Genomic DNA, 24,070 nt, shown 5'->3' on the forward strand with positions numbered 1-24,070 from the left:
GACTCAAACACAATGAGTTGTGGGTAAACTCTTGATCATTAGGGGGATCAAAGATTACGAGGAAAGGGAAGGAAATTGTCTATGAGGAATGGCAGATAAGCCTGTGATCCTAGTGAATGGTAGAGCAGGCTTGAGGGGCCAAATGACTTACTCCTCTTCCTATATCTTTCACACTACAGATACAGAACATCCCTCCTCCTCTGTTTTACCTCTACCAAGAGTAAAAGGATAACTAGGGAAAGAGTAAAGACCACAGTGGTAATTTGTGCCTGGTGTCAGACAATATAGATGAATATTTTGTGACAGTATTCAATAGTGAGAGGGATGATTTGGGTATAGAAATCAGAGATAAGCTCTGTGATGTTCCTAAAAAAATTAGCATAGACAAAGAAAAGGTTCTGAGTGGTCTGGCAGGCGTGTAAGTAGATAAATCTTCAGGGCCGGATGAAATGTATCCAAGGCTGCTGAGTGAGGCAAGCGAGGTAATAGCACAGGCTCTAGCAATAATGTTCAATTCCTCTCTGACCACAGGAGAGAATGCCAAAGGACTGGAGGACAGCCATTGTGGTAGCATTATTCAGTAAGGGAGCAAGAGATAAATCAGGAAACTACAGACCAATCACTGTCGCCTCAGATGTGGGGAAACTACTGGAAGCAATTCTGAGGGACAGAATTAATCTCCACTTGGAGAGGCAGGGATTAATCAAGTACAGTCAGTGTGGTTTTGTTATGGGCAGAGCATGTCTGACCAATTTGATTGAATTTTGTGAAGAGGTGATGAGGGCAATGCATTCAATGTGGTCTATTTGGACTTCAGGAAATTTGGCTGATTTGATCCAGATTTAACTGAGGGGTAATAAATAGGGGTAATGATTAAGGGGTCTTTTGTGACTTGGCTGATCAATGGCAAATGGAATTTTATCTGGATAAGTATGAGTGATGCACTTGCACAGGGACAGGGAAAGAGATAATGAACTGGAGGATCCTGGGAAGTACCAAGGATCAAACGGATCTTGGTGTGCATATCCATCTGTACCTTAAGGTAGCAGGACAAGTAGGTAGAATAGTTAAGAAGGCAGATGGGATAGTTATACCATAAGAGATAAGAAGAACAGTATGTCATTCAGCCCCTCAAGCCTGTCCTGCAAAACAAATGGAACATGGCTTATCCGGCATTCCTCATGTCCAATTTCCTGCCCATTTCCTGTATTCCTTGCTTCCCCTAATGAGCAAGAATCTACCTGTCTCAACCCTAAATATGCATGAGGACTCTGCCTGAGGATCTGCATGAGGAATCTGTGGCAAGGACTTCCAAAGACACTCAATTCACTGAAAGAAGAAATTCTTCCTCATCTTAGTCTTATGAGTTTGGGTCAGTGTGAGGAATGAACCCATGACTGTGGGAATATTCACACCAAGCTCTAACCACCTGAGCTAAACAACCAGCAGGCCCAAATGTGCTGCAATGACTTCCTTCATAATTTATTCCAATAATAGATAATTAGCAAATTGATCTATAGTTACCTGCTTTCTTGTCTCTCTTCCTCTGAATATGGATATCACATTAGTTGTTTTCCAATCTTCAAGTACTTCTCTAGAATCCATGATTTTTGGAAAATTACAGCCAATGTATCTACTATATTCAAAGCTCCCTCTTACTTTTATTAGCTGAGGCATAGAGTTAAGGGCAGGAAGGTTATGTTGGAACTGTATAAAATGTTGGTTAGGTCACAGCTGGAGTATTGTGTGCAGTTCTAGAATCCACATTATAAGAAGGATGTGATTGCACTTGGGAGGGTACATGGGAGATTTACCAATATGTTTGCCTGGGCTGGAGAATTTTAGTGGCAAGAAGATCTTAGACTTGTTTTTCTTGGAGCAGAGGAGTCTGAGTGGGGACATGATTGAGATGTCTAAAATTACGATGGGGATACGTAGGGTAGACAGAAAGGAACACTTCCCCTTGGTAGAAGGATCAATGACCCAGGACATAGATTAAAGTTAAGGGGCAGGAGATTTAGAGGGGATGTGAGGAAAAAAAAGGTCACTAACTGGGAATCTGGAACTCACCAACTGTCAGAGTGATGGAGGCAGAAACCTTTATAACACTTAAGATGTATTTAGCTGTACAGTTGCAATGTCAAGGCATATATGGAGAAAGTGAGGACTGCAGATGTTGGAAAATCAGAATGGCACTGGAAAAGCACAGCAGGTCAGGCAGCATCCGAAGAGCAGGAGCATTGATGTTTTGACATAAGCCCTTTATCAGGAATGTGGAATCATGTTTTACAAAATGGGATTAGAATAAGTGGTTGTTTTGAAAGGGCTTTTTTCTGTGCTCTATACTTCTTTGACTATATGACATCCAACCAACTCCACTCTTTCAGCATTTTGGAAATCCAAAATATTCCATTTAGTATTGACCAGTGCACTCTGCACCTTCGGTGAAAATGTATGAATGAAGGCTGCATTGAATTACTACCAGAAAACTGTGCCATATATTGCATAAGGTACCTCCTCCAGATACCTTTAAGTTACAATGATCATCAATTAGTCGGATATTTGTGGGCATAAGCTAGAATTATTAAAAAGGTGTGGCTTATTAGCAGAAGTCCCCCCTTAGAACATATTTTCATCCTTTTCCTCAAAACCTTCAGAAACATGAAAATGCTATTTGCATACACCCAACATCACAGTGCACACAAGAAAATTTGGAACATAGGTGACCTATAATGGTAATGAGACAAGGTCCTAAGTGTCCAACCTTATATAACTGACCACACATTTCCTTTTTTGGTCTATCCTTTGCCAGAATGAGCTCTCTTTACTTGGTATGCTTTTGTCCTTGTTGCTAGGCATTTCCTCCATGGAGTGCAAAATAGCTGTTATTTTTAGTCAGGAAAAGCTCAGAGCTGATCTATGTACAATCCTTCAAAAGGAGATCTTTGCAACTCATGAAACAATTTAGAAATCAGAAAATGCACAATTTAAGGTTTTTTATTTACTTTAATATATTATTATATTAATTATATTACTTCTCCTTATGGAAGTTCAACAACAGTGCTAAAATACTGCAACGTATTGCATGAGAGATTTTCCCAACACGGTTATTTGCTTATTTTCAATATGTTCAAATGTGTATTGCCATGCAATAAACTTGACATACATGTTGCCAGCAATATTGAAAGGTACTTGCAACCATATACCCTTTTTGTTTTTATTTCCATCATACTTACCTAAATTTTGAATCTTGCATCTTTCCAGTATGGATGACACTGAGAGAAAATAGTTTCTGTAGCAACCATTTGGTGAATTTTGCTTTTTCTTTCTGGAAGCCTGTAGAGTGAAAGTGTTGTTATGAATTGCATCTTTTAACAATTATTTATCAACTTATTTTCACACTTGTCAAGTCTAATGTACTTCAATTCCAATCATTTTAAATTGTTCCTCCAAGGGTACGATGGTCAATAATTGTCTGGTCTGAGCTCGATTTCCTGGCACTATATACACATAGATATTATTGGTTAACTGAATCAACAATTAACATCAATCTAGCAGGATGGTTAATGACGGCACATCTCCATAGAGGAGAACATTTTCTTAGGCACCCATTGATTTGCAATAAATTTAAACAGAAATAGCTGGTAGATCATTAAGGCATTTTAGTTCTGGTTTGCTGGTTTATTAGTTGATCTGTGGTCAGCACTTTAATACATTACAAAGATTGCTCTGTTAGATATCAGCAACGATGTGTTTGTCATTAATGATTTTGAATAATTAATGACGCAAAAGTAATTTCTACTCTAAATAAAGTGTTCAGCGGATATACATCCACATGTCTTCACTAGAAGATGTAGGCAAAAGAAACAAATTTAACTTGTGATGTTCAGCACTACATAGATGGATTACAAATTTCATTCTTTGCACCCTGCAGTGATCACTATATAGGTTAGTGGCACAGCATTGCTGTGCTCTCCACAGAGGGGTGACTGCAACAGTGTTCTGTGCATAGTGCCCATCTCAGCCATGTTCTCCAGCTAGAAATCATGCCAACTTACTTCATGTCAAGAAGGTGAATATTGTAATAGCAGTGTGCTGTGCAGTGTGATGCCACAGAATGAGAATGCAGGTTGCCTGTTTACCAAGTAGTGACACTCTGGTAAATTTAACCTCCACCAGGGATTTTCCAAAAAAAAGGCACAATTATAATCCTGTAATATCTACAGGTTTCGAAGCTCATTGATATAGCAATGCAAGTCAATAAACAATGCAACTTTCATGATACAGAACATTCTGGACAAATGATTCAGCAAATCTACCAGATAATATTCAAACAGAATGACATTGTTTCAGTAGAGATACTGATCAATATTTTTTCTTTTTAAATTTTATTCTAAAGTCATGATCTTAGGCTCTCCTCAATGTTTGATGGGTGTGTACATCTTCAAACCTATCAAACATGTTAGACTGAATTTTATTTAAGAAAGAGGCAGCCATGACCTTCTGGACCTTGCAAAGTTTACCTCTGCTGATAGTGGCTGTAGTTGTATGTAAAATGTAACCCGAACATTAGAAATTTGAATTAGCTAATTTAAAGACTAAGACCAATCTTTGGTGAAATCAATTGTAAATAATAGACTCTTGAGTCATCCTTTCTGTGATGGTTTGTGTCACCTTAATTTCTGTGCTTAACTCAATTGAAACTGACATGATCAGCCCATTCTAAAAGTGATAGTGAGTTCTGAAGTTCTATAATGGAGGTAGTCTAGCTACATCATGGAATATGATCTATTGATTTTTAACTGAATCTGTGAAATTCCAGCATTGCAACAAAAACTCAGAGAATAAAGTAATTCTTTCTGCCAGTAATTGACATTCAAGATATCACCTTGCATCTGTTACTTCTGTTCATAATCACAATTGCCGTGTTGCCAGGCAGCCGAGAACTGGCTTCAATGCCCAACAGACACCAATTATGCAAATAATGCCAGGGACAAGATTATTCATATTCAGCTGTTGATGCTTCAGTCACATCTGCTCATCGATTTTGCAAATTTATGCTGATTCAGTTACAGCCTCTCCAGGCATTAGTATGCCTGCAATCCAATACATCTGATGCTCTCTCCAAATCAACTTCTTATGGATTAAGACTATTAAAACAGGAAATACATTGTGTGAATTACTATTTTTATTGGCCAAAATCCTTCAAAGGCTTTTAAGATTTACTTTTAAAAATACATACTTTTCTCCATAGTCACTTTAAATACATGTCCCTCATAAAACAGGATAAAGTGAGGACTGCAGATGCTGGAGATCAGAGCTGAAAATGTGTTGCTGGAAAAGCGCAGCCCTGAAGAAGGGCTGATACCCGAAACGTCGATTCTCCTGTTCCTTGGATGCTGCCTGACCTGCTGCGCTTTTCCAGCAACACATTTTCAGACCTCATAAAACAGTACTTGTGGCCCTGACTTTAACCCACAGCAGGAATTGGAAAGGTGAAAGGAGGTCCAGACAAAACAGTCAAGCATCCTGACCTTTGGGAGCAAGATACCTGAGGATTCCGAGGTGTCATATGTACGCCCTCTGACCTTTTCTCACCCAAAACCTTAGGAAGGTACGATTGACTGGCAGCAAAGCCTCAAACAAACTATTCCCTGCGATCGGGTACATAATGGATTTCTGCAGGATATCATATTCGAGGTTGAGTAACCAGGGACAAGAGTGACCTGGATTTACCTGCTCCTCCTGGACCCACAGTGTCATTTTGTAAAATGTTAATGGACTCAATCCTTTGAGATGCCTCCATTCCGCATTCCTCTAGTCACTAGAAAAACCAGGTGGGAAAGGAATGGTCATCTTTCTACTCAAGCCAAAAGTGAGCTGTTGCGTTCTGATTTAGTCATCTGAACTAATTTGCATATTTAAAGAAACAGCATGACATGTTATACCATGTTAAACAAATTACCCAGATTGACAAAATCTTGGATGTTTCTTTCCCCAGAAATACAGTATAACATCAGGAATATTGATCCTATTGATCCTTTGGTGAGGTGTGTCTTTCAACCATAGATAGAGTCATCAAGTTGTAGAATCATTCACTCATACAGAACTGAAACAGACGTTTTGGTCCAACTCATCCACACCAACCAGCCATTCCAATCTGACCTAGTCCCTTTCACTAGCATTTGGTCCATATCCCTTAGTATGTAAAGTATTCATTGACATCCTGAAATTCGAAAATGTGCATTTTTTACAGAAGGCTGCTCCTGAAAAAAAAGCTCTATGGATGTAAATTCAGTGATTAATGAAAGGGGAATGCAAATAAACAAGGGAAGAGAGTTCATCTCTCCTCAGTCAGGAGCTTAATAATTTCGGGTATCCCTTCTTGAAATGTAAGAAATTGGAGAACCTCATGGGATAATGTAAAGTTGCCATTATCTTACCAAGTTGCTCTCTCATTCAAGAGTTGACTTATGAATTTAACCCGAGGGTCACTATGCTTCAGGTACAGGGCAAGGTTGAGAGGGAGAGTCCTTCATTATTACCTCAGCCTCAGAACTGAGCTTACACTGTTCACATTACAGTGTATCACAAACCAGCTGCCAAGCAACCGAACCCCTCAGAGGGGGATGAAGGGTAGTAAACAAGTGTTTATTCCCATTTTTACTATTTATAGCAAGTAAACAGATGGAATCAAATACAATTTAACTGATAATCAAGACTTGTCCGATCTGTTAGTGCAGAATCTGTTTGCTCTCAAAATGGCTTTCACAGAAACCCTACAGTGCTGAAGCAGGCTGTTTGGCTCATTGAGTTCATACCAATCCTCTGAAGAGCATCCCAGCCAGACCCAACCCCCTACTTTTTCCATGTAACCCTGCATTTTCCCATGTCTAATCCATTTGGCCTACATATCCCTGGACTATGGGCAATTTAGCATGACCAATCTACCTAATCTGCCCATCTTTGGATTGTGGGAAGAAATCAGAGCACCCGGAGGAAACCTATGCAGAAATAAATTCCACAGTCACCCGAGAGTGGAATTGAACTTGAATCCCTGGTGCTGTGAGGCAGCAGTGCTAACCACTGAGCCACCGTGACACTCAAATGAACGCACTGTCTCATGACGGTGACTGCATCTGGGTATAGTGAGAGTGGGGCACTTGGTGAAGGGAGACTCTGGTATTAAACTTCCAGGAGCATGTCAAACTACAATTGGCAAACTCACTTGGACATTATCGGAACATACTTGATCATCCATTAGTGATAACGATGCTCACTTTCTATTTTCCTTCTTTTGGCTAGTTCAGCTCTCCTTATCTTTCATAACTTTAGTTCTGCATGATTCTCAGTATCAAGGCTTGAACAATGCTGGAGAATGTACCGAGGCAGTGGGATGTGTTTCGGATTAGATTCAATCAAATCTGAAAATATAATTAGTAATTAAAATTATGAAAATTATATTTCATACCTGGGCTATAATTTCACAGTTTCTATTTGGAGTTTGTTTTTCTTTACTTGATCAGCTGTTCTTTTGAAATTCCAAGCATACAATGGTTGTGATCAGAATATCGCTCCTCAGCTTCAGGCCATGTATCTGATGCTTTGCAGCAAAACTATAATGGACGTAACATAAGGCCCAAAGGACAATGTAATGAATTGGAAATAATGGATCTATATAGCCATTTCTTCACTGTCTCTGAAAAAAATTCCTGGATCTTTCACCTTGGGTGAACCTAAACTAGATGAACTTCAGTGGTTTAATAATGCCACTTATCACCACCTTCTCAAGGGCAAATAAGATAGGCTGTAAATGCTGGCTCAGCTTACTTTCCATAAAAAATATTTTATTGTTATATTTATTGCTTTGTGCGCAGTAAATCTTGGTGAGGTGTACTGCTCTTCAACCAGGAAGAATTCCCTTTCTTTCATAGTCAGAAAATCTCAACTAGGTTGCACTGTAATTGGCTTCAGAGTATCTGGGCCAGAGAAGAGTGGTAACATTGTTCCAGCAGAGATTTTAGATCTATCCAACAGTTTGTTGGAAAATGGGACACAACAAGATCTGGTTTAGATTTGTGAGTTCCCCCATCTCGCCCACTCTTTCTCCTTTTTGTCTTTTACTTTACTGATCTCTACCCCAAATTGAATGCCTCCTAACCCACTCCCAAGCTTCCTGGTCATCCTCCTTTCTAACTGAACAAAGTCAGCTATGTCCTGATCTTCTATTGTACTTTGCCATGAACATCCTGTTGCTGTTGTCAACCAAATGGAAATGAGACCTGAGGCCCAACATTATTTGTGTCACCAAAAACTTCACCATTCAAGCACACAGATTGTTCCTTGTGACCATTCTGCATCCCCAACCCTGAACATGCAGAATAGTGGCAAGACAACATTTCTAAGCATTAAACACTCGACCATAAAGTAGTAATGTTCCCGTGCAATCTAGCTACTCTTTCCCCATTTTAATTTTACAAATGCATGTGTTTTGTTTTCTTTGTACAAGCGTAGCTAGAGGCAAAGATAAATAACCTGAATAATGTAATGTAAGGTGCTGTCAGCTGTCAGTGTCTGTTATCTGAAAGATTCGTCTGTTCTTGGGAAAGCCCAGGGTGAAACCCTTTAACCAGAGGATGGCACATGGGAATAATACATATCAGCACAATGAGTAGGTGGACTTAAGTGAACAGTTGAGCAGGATGGAGAAGAACTGTGGCAATAATGAGCAGCGTGAGTAACAGTGTGACATGTCATATTAAACTAGTCATATATTTGAAATGAAAAGAAAACATGAAATGTGGAATTAATGTGATAAGCCTGTCAACGTCTGAAGAAAAGTTAACATGATAATCACCGAATGCTACATCACAACACCAATATAATATATTAACAGTGTTGGGTTGACTGCCATCTTGAAGCAAAATTAATGGGAATATGTTTAATAGTCTGATGTAAAAAGAAAATCTTGCTAATTTTTTTGAAGTTCTGAAAACACTAAGGCAGTTAAGCGTGGAAATTCTCACAGAGTCACGGAGTCATGGGGATGTACAACACAGAAAGAGACACTTCTGTCCAACTCACTCATACTGATCAGATATCCTAAACTAATCTGCCAGCATTTGCCAGCACTTGGCCCATATCCCTCTAACCCCTTCCTATTCTTGTACGTGTCCAGCTGCCTTTTAATGCTTAATTGTACAACCCTCCACCACTTCCTCTGGCAGCTCGTTCCAAACAAGCACCAGCCTCTGTATGAAAAAGCTGCACTTAGGTCCCTTTTATATCTTTCCCCTCTCACCCTAAACCTATGCCCTCTAGTTCTGGACTCCCTCACCCCAGTGAAAAGGCCTTTACTACTTATCCTATCAATGACTCTCATGATTTTATAACCCTCTGTAAGGTCACCACTCAGCCTCCAAGGGAAAAAAACCTCAGACTATTCAGCCTCTCCCTATAGCTCAAATCCTCCCACCGTGGCAACATCCTTGTAAATCTTTTCTGAACCCTTTCAAGTTTCACAACATCTTTCCGATAGGAAAGAAAACGGAATTGCACGCAATATTCCAAAAGTGGCCTAACCAATGTCCTGTGCAGCCACAATATGACCTCCCAACTCCTGTACTCAATACTCTGACCAATAAAGGAAAGCATATCAAACACCTTCTTCACTATCCTATCTATCTGCAACTGTACCTTCAAGGAGCTATTATCCTGCACTCCAAGGTATCTTTGCTCAGCAACACTCCCCAGGAACTTAGCATTAAGTGTATAAGTCCTGCTCTGATTTGCTTTTCCAAAATGCAGCACCTCGCATTTATCTGAATTACACTCCATCGGCCACTTCTCAGCCCATTGGCCCATCTGATTAAGATCCTGTTGTAATCTGAGGTAACCTTCTTCTCTGTCCACTACACCTCCAATTTTGGAGTCATCTGCAAACTTACTAACTGTATCTCCTATGTTCACATCCAAGTCATTTAAATAAATGATGAAAAGTAGTGGACCCAGCACCGATTCTTGTGGCACTCCATTGGTCACAGGCCTTCAGTCTGAAAAACAACCCTCCACCACCACCCTCCGTCCTTTGAGCCAGTTCTTTATCTAAATGGCTAGATCTCTCTGTATTCCAAGAAATCTAACTCCTCCAGTAAATCTGATGAATTAATACTGAAAACCACTGATTATTGTCAGTCTACTGAGTAAATTATACATTATAAACATTTTCATGAATGGCAAGTTTGAGGGAGTGACTTCTGTGCCCTGAGTGGGAAATGCCATTCAATTTGAGGTTTGAATGTACAATATGTCACCAAGAACAGGCTATTAAATAAAAGAAACCTAAATATCTTGGCATCAGGTATATTGACTTATCAGGGACAGAATTTTGGACTGGCTGTAATCTATCACGGAGCTAATGTTTTTGGTCTCATCAGAAATCACAGAACTCAGAGTCATAGAGTCATAGAGATGTACAGCATGGTCCAACCCATCCATGCTGACCAGATATCCCAACCCAATCTAGTCCCACCTGCCAGCACCCGGCCCATATTCCTCCAAACCCTTCCTATTCAGATACCCATCCAAATGACTCTTAAATGTTGCAATTGTACCAGCCTCCACCACTTCCTGTGGCAGCTCATTCCATACACGTACCGCCCTCTGCATGAAAATGTTGCCCCTTAGGTCTCTTTTATATCTTTGCACTCTCACCCTAAACCTATGCCCTCTAGTTCTGGACTCCCAGCCCCAAGGAAAAGATTTTGCCTATTTACTCTATCCATGCCCCTCCTAATTTTGTAAACCTCTATAAGGTCACCCCTCAGCCTCCGATGCTCCAGAGGAAACAGCCCCAGCCTGATCAGCCTCTCCCTATAGCTCAAATCCTCCAACCCTGGCAACATCCTTGTAAATCTTTTCTGAACCCTTTCAAATTTCACAACATCTTTCTGATAGGAAGGAGACCAGAATTGCATGCAATATTCCAACAGTGGCCTAACCAATGTCCTGTACAGCCGCAACATGACCTCCCGACTCCTGTACGCAATACTCTGACCAATAAAGGAAAGCATACCAAATGCCTTCTTCACTATCCTATCTACCTGCGACTCCGCTTTAAGGATAAATGGATAATATGTCTATTTGCTTTATCTCTCTCCATGTTTTCCCATTGTCCACTCCCATCCCACTCCCACCTTATTCAGGCCATCATCCCAGTTTCATCAGATACTGCACAGGCATCTGTACCATAAATTTGAACTACCATAATATGTCATACATAAGGTGCCGAGAGCAGTTTAACCTTTCCACAAATCTGATTTACCAATGTCTCCCTGGCAATTTCTTGCCAAAATAGAAACACAGCAAGATTGCAAATTTACAACATTTTAAAAAAAGATTAGCATCCATGAATACATTGTGGCTTTATAATGAATAAGAAGCATTTGTTAGATCTGAATGTCAGCAGTGTTGTTCAACCTTTTGTTTTGTTCTTCTGGTCATATGGACTTATTAAAGCCATGCAAAATGGATCAGGCACAGGTAGAATGAGATTAATGCAGACTTACAGAATTATCTAATGCAATAACCAAGGACTGGGTACTATTTTTGCCACACCTCATTTTGTAGATTACTTTTTCCTTCGAAGGTCTGAATGCCAGTGTCTTAAAATGGATGGTGTCTCTTTTGCTTTGGAAGCTGCACATTTCCTTATCAACCTGCTTATTGAAGCACATATCTTAAAGAAACTAGCAATACCTAACTTGCTGTCATTTATGTATTGAATTCAACATGTGTTTACACTTGGTTACTCATTCAAAATGCCACACAGCCTGGATATTAATCTATAAAGCCCAAACGAGAGGTACTGTATGTTCTTGCAATGTTCTCGCATTACTCCTTTAATTGTAAAACATCCCATGGTCTGTACAGAGGCAAAAGTAACTAGATACTAGAGCAGACTTTAGAGGAACTATGGGGAATGACTAATGGCATCATCAATAAGATTGAAGGTTTTTGGAGGAAAAAGGATAGAAATTTGGAAGAACTCATAGAGACCACTGTGAGACCACAAGCACCACATGTGCAAAAGGAACCAGATTCAGAAGAGTATGGAGATATGTGTAAAAACAAAGAGCTGAAGGAAGCTGTTTATGTAGTTATGAGTTGAATAAGGACAGAATTATTTTTGTCCATTTGTCAGTGTCATCTTCTCCCCAGACATTTGACATGCACCTCCATCTTTGCGTGTTCCGTGCTGCCTTTATATTTTCCAACTTGATCAACTGCATCCAGTCTATTATGGCTATCATCTATTTCCTCCTCTGCTTCTTTCTCCAGGTTTTCTGTCAATCTTCACCCTCAATAACTGCTTCAGCTAGAGTCATTGAGTCATAGGGCTGTTTAGCACAGAAACAGACCCTTCGGTCCAACTCGCCCATGCCGAACAGATATTCTAAATTAACCTGGTTCCATTTGCCAGCATTTGGCCCATATCCCGCTAAACCTTTCCTACTCAGACGCCTTTTGAAATGTCATAACTGTACCAGCCTCCACCACTTCCTCTGGCAGCACCACTCTCTGCAGTTGCCCTGTATGTCCTTTATAAAGCTTTCCCCTCTCACTTTAAACTTATGCCCTCTAGTTTCGGACTCCCCCGTCCCAGGGAAAAGACCTTGGCTATTCACCCTATTCATGCCCCTGATGATTATCCCCTGTGAGATCTAATGATGTGACCAAAGTCTCATTTGCTCTTTCATGCTATGCAAGATTTTTCTCCTTTGTCCAGTAATTTTTAGCACTTCCTGATATTAGTCTTTCTGTCTGTATAGGGTATATATGTTAAACATCTTCCTATATGTGTGCATCATGAATATATTCAGCTTCATTTTGTTAACTATGAAAAACCGCAGCACCTCAGAATTCTTTTCTTAAGTTTCAGATTTGTTCTGTTTGATGCCAATATGACATTTATTTTGACAAAGCTGGTCTTAGCTATGTCAATTCAGCTGAAGATCTCACATCGCCAATGATAATCTCTCCAATCTCGCCATACTCCTTGCTCACATTTTATTTACTATTTTTAATAGTATTCCACCTGATTTGGAAATCAGTGTGACGATTGTGTATCTGAAGATGTTGATGTTCAACTCCTATAGTGTGGCAATCTGGTCAATCATATATCTTAGAAGGTAGCTTTGGTGTAGTGGTTGAATAGTTTTGGAGATGTTAGACATCCCTGATGTACTCTTTGTTTGATTCAGAAGTTATGTAACAAGCTGCTTTACGTCTCACTATTGATCAATGTGCACGGTTATTAACTGTACTGACAAAAATAGCAAATATGAAGCATAACAATCAATAATTACAAGGAGTACAAAATACACAAACGTACAATGAGAAAATTTGTATGGGTTCAATTTCCTTCTGTTGATCTGGCTTTTGACTGTTATTAATATTTTTCATTTGGCATGAAGGATGTTCTCAGCTTCTTGAGTCCCTTAACTTTCAAACTACCCTTTACTCCATCTTATTTGGTTCATGCAACCAATTTCAGAAGGAATCATATATTTCCAGTCCCTTACTTCTAAATTCTTGGATGTCAAAGGCAATATATTTGACAATTATTTTAGGTAGATGGACCAGAAGGAAATCAACAATATTTCAAACATCTAATCAATCAACAATTGAATTAATTCTATGAATACAATGGGAAATATTTAGGCTGTCTTGTGAAAGCTATGAACAATTTACTTACCTGAATCAAAAGTGAAAATATTCAAATTTCTATCAATCTGTGCCTTCAAATCAAAGGATCAATATTGCAAGAGAACAATTTATATCTTTTTATCAGAAATGGTTTCATCTTTTCAATAAAATAAAATGCATACATCAAACAATGCAACAGTCCCATGATTCCAAACTAAAGTATATAATCAATACATGGAAGCCAGTTATACTGGAATAAATTTCCTTTTGTTAAGCAAAGCTTCTCAAGCATGCTTAATGCCTTTGTGTAGATCTCATAAAATGCATTTACCAGTTTCTCAGCAGAAATCACTGAACAGACTACTTGACAAAAGGAAAGAATTTAACATGAAATATAGGTACAGATTTGTTAAATATTGTTAAATATTGCTTTTATTGACTCAATCAGCTTCATTTTTAAAAAAACTTTTAAAATGAGCCACACTAATATTTTCCTGTGCTAGTTTTAACCTGGAGATTTGTGTCAAGGCATTTGAAATAAAATGCTTCTCTGAAGAAGAACATTGGATATTATTAAAACCCAATTATGAAAGAACACATGGGACTTTTAAAAAGGGATTGAGATTTCATCTTTTTTGTAGGCAATTTTAATTATGATTTCAGAAAGATAGCATGGAAAGTGTTTTTTTTTAGAAATTTACCCTCAAAGTAAAATAAAATCTTGATTCCAAACTTGTTTAATTGATTCTATTTTGCTTTAGTTTAAATAGGAAAATTGGCATATTCTATTCGCTGCAGTTGTGTATTTTTGACAGATTTCATGACCACATGAGGCAATTCCCAGACCCATCCTGAGAAAGATATAATGGTCCTGATGGGAGAGTGTGTGTGCATGCAGCTTAGCTGCTCCATGCTTAGCTTGTGGGCATCTATTGGCACAACATCTGTCCTCCCTTCTGTTTAACAAATCCCCATTCTGTCACTCAGAGCTCTGATTCAGATTGCTTGTGTGTTCAGAGGCATTAAAAAGATGATTTGGAACTAACTGCACTCAAACAAAACTTTAAGTGACATGTGCTTCATAGTTCATTAAAAATGCCTTATAATTGGAAATGTGTTTTTTTTTAAACCAGCTGCGTTTGAAAATATCTTGATTAAAACAAAAGGAAGAGATTAAAAACATTGTGGTGATTTTAATATATTACCTGTCTGCATAATTGTAAATCATTGAATGTCAAAATAAAAAGTCCATACCCAAGCCTTCCCACACAATGTCAGATCTTGCTGTACATACCTTTCCTTTTCCATGTAAAGATAAATTGTCCTGTTGAACCAAAATCTTGCCCACTTTTTGTATCTTGTTTGCAAGAAGCTATGACAGATTCTTGAGAGCAGGTTGTCTAAACACTATCTTGCAGGGAGCAGTGCGTTTTATAGAGAAAATGCAAACCTAAAGACGGCAAAGAAAAGGAGACACAAGGTGGAGGAAAAATAAAACTAACGACAAATTATAATTGGTTTCACACAGTACTTACTGTGAAATATCACACTAGAGAATCACACCACGCTTCCAGTATCAGCATTATATGGCCAGGTTAGCCTCACACTAGTATTGCAAGATATTCGGTAGCAGTAATGCATTCATTTCCAAGCCATGCAGAAATGCAGTAAGACTAAGTATATTCTGTGGTTTCCAATTTGCAAGAGACATACACTGGATCATATTGTAAATGTCTCCTGGATCTACAAAAGTATTTCAAAACAATTGTGAGCCAGTAAGTCCAACAACTGATCCACATCAAGTTTGCAGCTGATTAATCACAGTTTCAGGTGTTAGAGTAGGTAGCATCTCTGAGTGAGTTCTAATCTCCCTGACATCAAATATGTGTTTTGATTGATGAGCATGAACTAGGCCTCATCACCGCCAGTGGAATTGTATGACATTCCATACTTTATTCTGCTGATTTTGATTAAATGCCCTAGTTTATGGGATGCCCATTATCTTTTTAGTCCCCTGAAAATAACAAGTTGTTTTCTGGTGAAAGATGTAAGCAGAGTATTGTTAAAAGCCAGAATTAATCATACAAGAAGCCCCTATTTCCTTTTTCTGCTGTACAGGTGCTGTACATTTCTGCTGTACATTTGTAATCATTTGTGGGAGGTATGAATATTACTGTTCTATTCTGTGCTCTGTGTAGCCACCATTGTTAATAAATGTAGGTGTACAAGAGCAATAGTTATAACATTTGCACTATGCTGAAACAATGAAAGAAAAAGTTGCAATAACTCTCCTTTGACTGCTGAACTACCACCTCTGTGTAAAGAGGTATATTTATTGTTGGCCAATAATTTAAAGAATTGTTACAAATAGCTTTTGTTTGTCATGTGAACAATGCTCATGTTTGAACCTGTGCAAAGAAATTTTCAAGGTAAAAACAATGACTGCAGATGCTGGAAACCAGATTCTGGATTAGTGGTGCTGGAAGAGCACAGCAGTTCAGGCAGCATCCGAGGAACAGTAAACTTGACGTTTCGGGCAAAAGCCCTTCATCAGGACTAAAGGCAGAAAGCCTGAAAGGTGGAGAGATAAGCTAGAGGAGGGTGGGGGTGGGGAGAAAGTAGCATTGAGTACAATAGGTGAGTGGGGGAGAGGATGAAGGTGATAGATCAGGGAGGAGGGTGGAGTGGATAGGTGGAAAAGAAGATAGGCAGGTAGGACAAGTCATGGGGACAGTGCTGAGCTGGAAGTTTGGAAGAGCTTCAGGGCAGAGGAAATGACCTGGGAGTTGCAGTGGGAGAAGGACTCTCTGAGATTCTTGTAGAGAGCTGGGAGTTGATGAAGGGCTTTTGCCCGAAACGTCGATTTTATGGATCCTCGGATGCTGCCTGAACTGCAGTGCTCTTCCAGCACCACTAATCCAAAGAAGTTTTCATCCCAGCCACAATATTGAAACCGCCTGTGACAATGTTATAAACCATTTTGGACACCTGCCAACAATTATATCATTGTTATTTGATGAACAGGCCTCAATTTTGCAGAGGCTGAATGCCAACTCTTCAGTATCTCCTCCTGTTTCCCCCCTCAGACATTGACTGCCACCATAACAGTTTGAGGCTCCATTCCCCAGACGGACCTCATCTCCTCTGAATAGCTTCGCCATATCATGCCCAAATGAGCTGCCATGGATGTGTGGGAATGTCACTGGGCAAACAAAGGTCATTTGCCATGAAAGCAGATTTCCTGGCAGAAGTAGTTATAAACAGCAGCTGTTCCCCAGTCCTGCTCAATCCAATTCTACCTCTTTCCCAAGATCCATAACACAACTGCCCTCGTGGACACAATCTTTCAGCTGGTTTTTGCCCAATGGGACTTATTTTGTTTCCCCTTCTCTCGTCTTTCTTGATCTTCATCATAGTTCTTTCTACATCCTCTTCTACTTTATTAGTTTTCAGTTCAGTGAAATTGATTGTCACTTCTTTTCCACAAACTCTGTTCCCTGATCACTGCCTCACCACTGTCTGAAACTAAGCCATTCTATTCACAGTTTTGGCAAGTTATTCAACCCTGGGTTAAGCCACCAATTCCAGATCTGCCACATCATCACTTCCAACTCTGTAGCATTGCTCGTCTCTATTCTTTCCTTGATTTATTAATTGCTGAAATCCTTATCTTAAATCAATGGTCATTCATTCCTCCAGCAAGGAGAAGTGTTCCTTCCTGTCTATTTTATCTATGCTCCTCATAATTTCGCATATCTCAATCATATCCTCCCTCAGTCCCCTCGGTTCAAAGAAAATGGTAATTAGAGACTAGTGTAAATTTAGAGTAGTTTGTCAGTGTAAGCTCAATGTGCCGAAGGGCCTTTTCTGTACTGTATAATTCTATTATCCGATAATTCTATGAAAGCAATTCCTGTCTATCCAAACTCTGCTCTTAATTAAAACCCTCCAACCCAGGAAACATTGTGGTGAATCTCCTCTGCAACCTTTCCAATTCAATCATATCTTTCCTACATGTAGATTCTTGAACTGCACAATACTGTAGCTACAGTTTAACCAATGTTTTATTTGGTTTGATACCTAGTTGGGCTTTGAATTCTTTGATCCACAGCACTAAATTGCCACTGGGTCACTCTTCAGATGTTTCCCCCTTGTTCTGTGGTTGGTTTGCTGGATTGGCCTTGTCACTCACCTGTAGCACTGTTCTATCACTGGACTTCACTTAAGTGCCTCCTATCACATGCCTCTAGCTCTGTGGGTCTACTCCCACCGTTAGTAAGATGAGCTCTACACTCAGGCAAGTGAATGTTAAGATTAGATTCGCTACAGTTTGGAAACAGGCCCTTTGGCCCAACCAGTCCACACATGCTTTATTAAAAATACCTCTATTCAAGAGATAGTCAGAGATGACATCTCCAATTTAAATCTTTGTCCAGTTTTAGCCTAAACAATTAATGTGCTGGAGAGAAAGACAAGTGGAGTTATGTCTCATCTGTGAGAAAAATACTCATCTCATGATTGCAAATGGAAGAATGTATATGAGTTTTGCACAATTTAAAATCTTTCTAAAAGCAGTTTATTTTCATGTTTTGTCTTTTCAATTCACAGTAATAAGATAACATTGTCATTTCCACAGACTCTGCTAAATGCCAACCTTCTGGGAGCTTCTCCTGTAATATGAATGGGGAAACCTACTGCTGTCTGTTCAGACCATATAGTTTGCCTCAACTCATAAGAATCAATTGCAAAACAACTGATCAATCTCTTCCTTTTTAAGTTGAGATGGACCTAAATTGGAGCTAATAAAACAGTGTCTCACATTATGAACGTTTACATGTCTCTCTCAATTGGCACCGTCATAATAAAAAAAAGACCAAAAGAACAGAGCAAAACCTACCTTTGTTTGACAATAGTAAAACAAGATTTAAACACAGAAAGATTACAGCAGAGTGCTTCCATCTCAGTGTAGTACTGTGCAATAATCATCTTGTATGCTTCTAAATCCGCTGGTGAATATGTTACACAATAATCATGTGATAGTCAGTCAAGACACAATGAAAGAATGAAATCTTATCAATGTTTACAAATCTCTGATCTCAATTCATTTGCATGACTCCCATTGTACCTCCAAAATACACCTTATCCACAACTTAACTATTAAATGGTGATTCAGTCATGGAATTAAATACTGAAAGAAATGTTCAAGGATGAATGTGTAGGAGGCAAGGCTGCAAACACCTATTTGTGTGGTTGCAGGAAAAGCATGAATTTGGTGCTGGCAGCTAAAAATCATGACTCACGTTTACATCTGTAGCTATTCACATTTTTCATTGGCCACATTCTTGTTTGTTGGTGTTGGAAATGGAGTATCACTGCTGTCAGTCAAAGGCAGTCAGCACCCTTAACGGTGAAGTATGTTCAGTCTCCAGACGGCAGGAAATCATTACAAACAAAATACTGGCTACACAAGGTCAAGAGCTACTCTAGGCTTGAGAATACAGTATTGAAGATCCTGGTATTTGGTGATGGATAGAAACAGAGAGCGATTCCCTTCAGGCAACACTTCATCACTAGTGGAAATCTTTTAATAGGGAGCTCAATGCCATGAGTCAGGACATAGCTACAGTGCAGAAATAAATCATTGGTCTCAACAGAGTTGTTAAGGTCAGAATCCTGCGCCAGACTGGCATCTGCATCACCTACAACTTCATGACTCATCAGTTCTGTCATAACACCACACTATTCCAACTCCTTCTCCTCATACTCTCACTTCATGTTTCCTCCTTTCACCACTGCTGCAACCTTCACTCCTCTGTGCAAACTATTCAACCATGACAGGAATATTTCATAAAGGCCTCACAAAACCATTATTAATGCACTTCTTTGTTTCTAGCAGAAAAGGACATTCTATTTGTATCAGGAGTTTGCAATCGGGGGAAGCCAAGCTGTCACATTGCTGAGGATAAAGGCTTTGATTGCATGGGCGAGGCACTTGTGATTGTCTCTCAGAATGGCAGCATCCTTGCTCCATATGCCGGCCTTTTCACCACTCCCTTGTTAGTGCTATACAGCAGCTGGAGCAGATTGGCTGACCCATATTCAGATGTAGTAATCCACAGAGAGCTCTCAAGACTCCAAACTTCTCCAGGGCATTGACCATGGCCATCTGTAGTGTTCTCATTAGATGTTAAGCAATCTTCAACCTCCTAAGCTGTAGGCATTCCATAGGAGGACAGGTTAACTTACAAATGACAGGCACTAAGAGTTTTTACTTATTTCTGTGAAATGTTCAATATTGAATTGTTGGATTTGTTTTTATTCTGGATTTAATCTTGGTATTACCATTTGTGGTGAACTGAGGGCAAAATATTGGCTGAGGGACAATCTTATGGTGGCAATAAGGGTGGTGGAAATAAGTGTTGCCAGAATGTGGGTAGTGATGTGAGTTTGCCTTCCAACAATTCTAATGTTATCTCTTGTAACATGACAAACTGAGTGTGGATATTGTGATACTGAAGAATCCAACCAATGTTTGTTACCACTAACTAATACAACCAGCATTTACATTTCTCAGACACTTAAGTGTGTGAATTAATACCAAGTTAGTAGGTTACAACAGGGCAACATTGAGCTTCCAGTAGAGAGTCATTGTGTCAATGGAGCAATGAGATGTTTGTATCCTGAGGTTACATGCTCAGAGATATGCATGATATTGTGAACTTATTTCTTACTGACCATGAGACAGAGCACAACAGGTGGAATTTAATGGAGGTGATGGGGGAATCACCTATCAATTAAACAGAACCTACCTTTGGGATAGCCTGCCAAAGGAGGTGTGTAAGTTGGCAGTGATCAAGAGGACTGGGGCCAAAAAGTGCATGTGCTTCCTGGAGCTGTGGCCAGAGGTTGGCAGCTGTGCTTTGCTTAGCATTGCCACCAGGGAGATGATAGCAGCTACGAGCAACATACTCCCTAAACACCCAGGATTGCAAAGGGAGATAGGCCACATGTTGAGAGTGGAGTTGAGAGGTGGGGGGGTGGGGGCTAGATATGTAGGAAGGATGGAGATCAACAGCCAAGGTAGAAGGGTTGGTCCTCAACAGGACCACGCCTACCTAATGCCAGGTCTCTCAATTAAGAGTCACAGACAAAAAGAACAAACTACAATTTATCTCCATAAGCCCTCAATTAAACCTGACATGATTTTTTTTAGGCTATTCACATGCTGTGTCCCCCATGTGACTATTAGCAGCAGCAATTTGATTGGCACTTAAATGGACATTATTTGCTGACATAAGGGCCTCAATATGATTCTCCTCCACCAAAACCACCCCAGAGAAGGGAATAAAATTCTGCTTTAAAAGTATGTTGGAAATGAGAAGCAAGGTTGAGGTGATATGATCTTTGAGGAACTGTTTTCTGAGTTTTTTTTTAATTCCATGGGTCACTGGTTGATTTGAATTGAATTCAATTAGGTTTATTGTCACATATACTCACATAAGTATAGTAAAAAGTTTACAAATTGTCACTTACTATATCATTTCGGTACAAAGGTACTTAGGTACAGAATCTCACGTACAAAGCTGAAAAATAAGGAAAACAAAGTTATGAAGTTGAAAATTACAGTCCTTCTTACTAAAAGGTGGAAGAACAAAGAAATGCAGTTAACAGTTCAACACCACAGTCGATAAGTGCCTAGCTATGCTAGGCTTGCAATAAGGGCTTGATCTCCCCCATCCTGGGCTCAACCTCGTCCCTGCTGCCACCCCAGACTGCCTGCTCTTGCTGCCTTGCAGCCTGTTCATGCTACTGTTGCCACCATGGGCTGCCTGCTCCCACACTTGGGCTCCTACTCTTCATCTTTTTTCGTGATTCACTTCCTCTTCCTGCTCCTGCTAAAATGAACACTTGTCTATGTTGAAATTCATTAGTCAGTATGTGCCAAACATAGTCTATGAGGGTCCTCAGCCTTTGACTGTTTTAACTGGCTGTGTTGTCACAGTTTCCACATCCAGGTATCAGCTTTCCATTTTGTGGAAAATTGAGGCATTTCTACTCCCTGAATGTTGCCATTTGGTGTTCGGACAAGATATGGTCTCAGACATTGGAGTCAAGAGTGTGGTGCTGGAAAAGTACAGCAGATCAGGCAGAATCCGAGGAGCAGGAGAATCGAGGTTTCAGGCATAAGAGGAGCTGGGTGTAAATCCGCACAGGGTATATTTTGGGTACGTACAAAACTTGTTTTATTTCTTTTCAATTTAGAAAGGAGTGTTATGATACAAATGAGATTTTTCTTTTACTGGGTGTTTGTAAAATTTTATTTCATTCTTGGGGTGTGGGCATCATTTACGTGAACATTTAAAGAGGAACCTCAATTACCTGAATGTCTCGGCAGGGAGTATTTTGCCTGAATAATCGAATGTTTGGATAATTGCATGCCAGATAACACAGTTTAGCCTCGGGACCTTGCAATCTTGTCCGGATAATCTGAAATTCGGATAATCTGAAATTCGAATAATCGAATGCCGAATAATTGAGGTTCTTCTGTCTTGCCTACCCTAATTCCCCAAAAGCAGTGAAAATATCTTCAAATTGGCGTAATTAGATGCAGTCGGTTCTGAGATAATGTGATAGTTCCATTCTCGTCAGATTTTGCATTATAAGAAAATCACGCAATAACCGTGCCATTTAAAATAATGGGACCAGAATTGCTTTACAGCCAATACAGGTAAGGAAAATTTGCACTCTACAAATAACAGTCTAAATTCTTCAATCGCATTAAAGAAACATGTGTTCTAGCAGAACCGACTGTGATTTGATTGATCCTATTTTGTCTTCATTTCTTGTGTTAATAAACGTCTGTTCTATAGTTAAAGCAAAATCTTCAGTATTGTGTGCTTATGTTTCAGTGAGAGACTCCTAAGTTAGCATCAAAACAAATCAAAATATGACCTTTCAAGCCAGGTTTCTGCCTGGCATCAGACTTTCTCAGTAATAACCTAAGGTAGGATCATATCATTACTTTTGGCACACCTTCCGATCCATGTTGTATGTGGTTTTAAGTCCAGGGAAATATTTTACTGTTTAGATTAGTTTTACAGATGCAAGACACATTGCTCAACCCACAAGGAATACCACAAGATATTATTTAGTTATTTCAAAAAATAATTAATGTGTTACATTTGTAGGACTAGTTTCCATTTTCCAGCAGCAGGCACATTCATTATGGTACACAGAAATGTTTCTTTCATTTCAGTCTTTCAAAGCAGATTGTCAACATTGTATTACTTCATTGTTCAAAGCAAAACTATGTGTGCCTTGAGATTTTCAACAGAGTGACTTACATTATCTTTTTCACCTACATGTCTTTCTTACCAATTGCAAATGTAATACCACAGATACACCCACATGAAACTTTTAATATTGTTAGTTATGATTATATTCACTTTTAAATGGCATAAATAGCTAACGGTACTCTTGCTTGCAAAAAGAATCTGCTGAGTCATTCGTTAATCAACATCAAAAGGTCAGTTCAAATGTGTGGGATTAATTTAATGTGAAACCGGGTAGTGACAGAATGCAGGATGAGAGTTAGTTTATGAAATAGAGATTCCCCAGTGTGTTCTTATTATTTAATTTGGAGAGCAGCTCATGGGCAGAAGTATAAGATTTAGATTTTGGAATGTCTACAATTGAGAATTATTCAATATATTTTCCTTGCATCTAAACTTCCCAATTGTGTTTTAAAAATCATTTACAGTACAACCTCACAATACCATCATCGAAATTTACTGTTGAGTATTCAAACACAAAGTTGCATTGTGAATAATCTGGGGAGGAAACCTGAATAGGAATTACAACAATTACAATATGTGAATCTCACAGTATAATAAAAAAAGTTCAGACTTTGCAGCATGTCTTTGAAAGCCAAAAGTCATACATCACCCTTCATATATATCAGTTCAGATTAAATTGGCAAGTATATTGTCTCTGTCATATTTAACTCCTTCTAATGTGACAAGTTTAGATCTCCCCATCATTAAATGTGAATAGCTCTTAGCTAAAGGTACAGGAGGGGAACCAATCCTTTGTCAGGTTCCTAAATGGATTTTTCTGTGTCACAGAGCATACCTTGTGGATGTTTCTCATGAAGATGTTGTTTTATTTGGCAGCATGATGTACCTGTCTCAGCATTACTAAAAACAATCATGTATTTCTGCTGTGTCCTTTGCATCAATGTGCTTGAATTCCATTAAAATGTTGCCTCATTGAATGAAGTAAAAGCATCAAGGCCAAATCCTTTGTGTTGCTCACACTAAGTTCTAATACTAGAATGGTCCCTAAAATCAAATGATGCAGGAAC

The 24,070-nt window shown here is 39.2% G+C and overlaps 1 long non-coding RNA gene across 1 annotated transcript in view; it reads right to left on the reverse strand.

The window, feature by feature from the left end:
- LOC140492169 (uncharacterized) overlaps window positions 1-21,290 on the reverse strand; it is a 38,707-nt gene extending 17,417 nt beyond the window's left edge. The window contains exons 1-3 of the long non-coding RNA XR_011963510.1: window positions 21,241-21,290; window positions 15,002-15,157; window positions 3,237-3,336 (exon numbers count right to left, since the gene is read on the reverse strand). This is a non-coding gene — a long non-coding RNA (uncharacterized lncRNA). The remainder of the gene's footprint in view (window positions 1-3,236; window positions 3,337-15,001; window positions 15,158-21,240) is intronic.
- Window positions 21,291-24,070: the final 2,780 nt, after the last annotated feature.

Source organism: Chiloscyllium punctatum, chromosome 20 (assembly GCF_047496795.1).
Source record: "Chiloscyllium punctatum isolate Juve2018m chromosome 20, sChiPun1.3, whole genome shotgun sequence".
NCBI lineage: Eukaryota > Metazoa > Chordata > Chondrichthyes > Orectolobiformes > Hemiscylliidae > Chiloscyllium > Chiloscyllium punctatum.